Source organism: Adiantum capillus-veneris, chromosome 9, assembly GCF_014529385.1.
Source record: "Adiantum capillus-veneris isolate H3 chromosome 9, ASM1452938v2, whole genome shotgun sequence".
Taxonomy (NCBI): domain Eukaryota; kingdom Viridiplantae; phylum Streptophyta; class Polypodiopsida; order Polypodiales; family Pteridaceae; genus Adiantum; species Adiantum capillus-veneris.
Window position 1 is genome coordinate 3,131,230 of NC_140939.1, and position 3,519 is coordinate 3,134,748.

The 3,519-nt window shown below is 47.7% G+C and overlaps 1 pseudogene; it reads right to left on the reverse strand.

The window, feature by feature from the left end:
- Window positions 1–715: 715 nt before the first annotated feature.
- LOC147450042 (uncharacterized) lies at window positions 716–2,200 on the reverse strand (annotated as a pseudogene).
- Window positions 2,201–3,519: the final 1,319 nt, after the last annotated feature.

The following is a 3,519-nucleotide window of genomic DNA, read 5'->3' on the forward strand; positions in this document are numbered from 1 at the left end:
ATTGTATCCCTACATAGGGTGTCAGTAGAGGTCACTCTACTCTATGTACGTCCATGTATCTGTGGTGTAACCTCTATCTGTGTGGTGTTAGTAATGTGGTCTCTAGGAACCTGATCTAGAAAAGTACGGCTCGTGGCTGGTCTTCGCTCAATCGGATGATCTGATCGTGAATCGGCACTCGTAGATGGCACTAGGGCAACATCTGTATGTGGTGGCTGCTCTCTCTGTGACTCACTGGCTATGACACCGCTATGCAAGTTAAAAGAGTGGGATAGGCTGCTGTCGGCTCTGCATCTTCTCTCATAGGGGGATCTACTCTCGTAGATGGCTCTAGCTCGACAGCTATCTCTAAGGGCCTCTGTGAGGTCGGCAGATCTAAACAAGGATGCTCAAGGGCAGCTAGAATTTGTGGAGTGGTCTCATGTATAACAAAGCCATCGCAATCAGTCATTCTATGACTCTGTGAGATCTCTCGATGTGTGCTGGAAGTCTCGTGGATAAGTGTGGTAGGTGGTGTAGGCTCCCTAACAATACTCTGACTGGGATCTAGTCCCAAGGGCTCTACCTGTGGCAGGCTAGGTGTTGGAGCTATCTCTCGTGGCACACTATCATCCTCATCTGGCATCTCCCAAGGTGGTAGAATACGACGTGACAAAAGAAGCCTAGGATGTGATCTCTTTAGTGGTGTCTCTCGAGGACTCGGAGCTCTCGGTAGCTATGGAGCTAGCTTGGTCGTTGTGGGTAAACATAAATCATCATGTCTAAGTCGAGGGTAGTAGGGTAGACCTATAGTCAAAACATATACTACATGATCGACATCCCTATAAACTCGCTCACGTGGATCTCTTATCAAATATGCAAGAAGGTGGGATGAAGGATCTCTGGATCCACCACTTGTCAGGCGTCTGTACCTACGACCAAGCTCATCTAGATAGGTCACAGTCTGCTCAACTCTTTGAAGCTCCACTAGCCTAGGATGTGTCTGTGTGTCTAGGCTGTCATCTGGGTGTGCTTGCTCAATGTCATCAAAATCAAGGGTCTCAATCAAGAGATACTTCTCTCCGAGATCGTCAATAAAAACTGCTCTATCGGCTAGTGGGTAGGCTCTCACAATCTGCCTAGGTGTAGACATCATGCGGTGCAGGGTGGCTAGCCTCACAAAGGGGTGATCATAAGTGTCAACATAATATGTAACCCCTCGTGGAGATCGGCCTACCATATGCAAGATCTGACCGTCTATATCTCTCATGCTATCCCTAGTCTCTCTGGTCTTGGACAGTGTCTGAAGGGTAAGGGTCAGTGGTCTAGGGGCACTCATATCTACAATGGGTGATCTACCGGGCCCTACCTCTGGTGCTCTCAACTGGGGTGATGTGGTCGTCATAGACTCTCTCGTATGCTCTCTAATCTGTGTCATCAAAGGCTGGCATGGGTCTCTAGATGGTGCAAGGTGTCGAGGTTGAGACTCTCTAAAGTACGTGTCTCGAAGGCTCTGGGTCTCTATCTGTGGCTCACTCTGAGTGGTACGCAAAGTGCTAGCAATCGCCGTGTACATCGCTCTAGACTCGTGATAGCTCAAAATGCTTGGTGGAAAATCAAGTCTAGGTGAGGAGAATCCTGGCGGTGGTTTCCTGAGAGATGTGGGCGGTGGCACTGTGTCTAAAGGAGGTCAGGCACTCCTACTCGAAGTAGGGCGCTGGGTTGGTCGAGGATCGTACAGAAATCCACAAGTCAAAAAGTAAAGCTCCGTGCCTGTGGTGCTCATGTAGCATCTGTCTTTAGGCTTGCCAACTAGTGTCACAACATCTGTGGATAGGCGTCTACCAGAAGTGCGACACTCTAATAGATATATGCGCTGAGCACTATCTATATAGATCACTTGAGGACCTACCCGTTGTAATGTAACCTGCACGGGATGGTCGAAGGCCTCAAGGCAATCATCTACGTGTAGTAGCTCTATCTCCTCTAGACTAATCAAATGGTCGACCACATACGTGGTGCGATAGTCATCTCTAAATATGCCATCCCGCGTGTTGTTGGGAAGGACTCGCACCACCTGGAGGGTCTGTGTGGGGCCAAAGGAGACGTGGCACTGGACAAAGAAATGTCCATATGTGTCCGTGTAAAAGGGTCGGCCTCTGTGCTCGCCTACAAGTGTGAGCAATGTGTACTCAGAGCACGAAGTGGTCATGGCCATCATATGTGCGCTCTCGACGTGTGATAGGCCTCTAAACCTCATCAACTCGTCGAATGTAGACTAAACTCAAAATCTGCATGTGCGCTCCTTGCCGCACTGTCGAAGCAAGGGACTTGCCAATACACCGTGTGCGAGCCACAAATGGCTCCAAGCACACAACAAGCCTAAACTAGCAAGCTCAAGAAAGCAAAGGGTGTGTCACTCACCGCTCTACGCTTGCCTTCGTGGTGGATTCCTCGCCGCGATGAAGAAGAATCTGCAGTCGTGCCGCGCTCAACCGCCTCGCCGCCGCCGTGCCTTCGTAATGCTCGATCGCACACACACTCTCCCTCTCTCTCTCTCTCTCTCACACACACACACACACACACACACACACAAGGAGGTGAAGAAGAAGAAGATGGAGATGGAGATGGAGCAAGAGCACTCTTCTATTGCACAAATGAGAGAATGAGTAAAAATTAGGTTTAGTTGGCTTTTATATGAGCTCACCCCATTCACACTTGGGCGCCCATGCTTAGCCAACTAACCCTAGCATGTTCGTGTTAGAGTGCGCCTCTCATCGGCGATCACTCTACCTTTCCCTATTGGACCGACAAGCCCGGTACCTGACTCTACCAAATACATAATACGCGTCCGTCGTAGGTGATAGGGTGTTCGTGAGCCGTGAGGGTTAACACTGCATTATATCGAGGTTTATGCGTATCATCGGATTCAAATCTGGCAAAATCTGGCAAAACCTAACTCTCGGACGTATCTGCTCTAAATGTGTCTAATCGTGTGTACATGCGCGCGAGCGTCGAGTACGTGGGGCATGTGATGCGTGTGGAATATGTGTGAGAAGCAAAGAAAGCAAGAAAAAAAATCTTTTTTTTTTTTTTTTGGACGTGTGTGTGTAAATCCGAGAGAGAGAAAGAGACAAAAAGAGAAAATCAAGGAAGTGTTTAATGGAGATCTTTTGTGTGGGTGAGTGAAAGAGGGCAAAGAGACAAAGGAGAAAATCAAGAGTGATTAAGGGAAAGAGACAAAGAGAGAAAGTTAAGGAATATTTAAGTGGGGGATCTTTTGTGTGTGTGTGTGTGGTGTGTGTGAGTGAAAGAAACAAAGAGAAAATCAAGGAATATTTAAAGGGGGGCGGTTTTTGTGTACGTTTTTAATTTTTATTTTTATTATTTTTTGGACGTGTGTGTGTGTGTGTGTGTGCGAATCCGAGAGAGAGAAAGTAAGAAAAATGAAGAGGGGTGTATGTTTGTTTATGTGTGTGTGTGTATGTGCGTTTAACACATCAATTGCCAATCAAACCAAGACCCGTTTTAACATCTTTT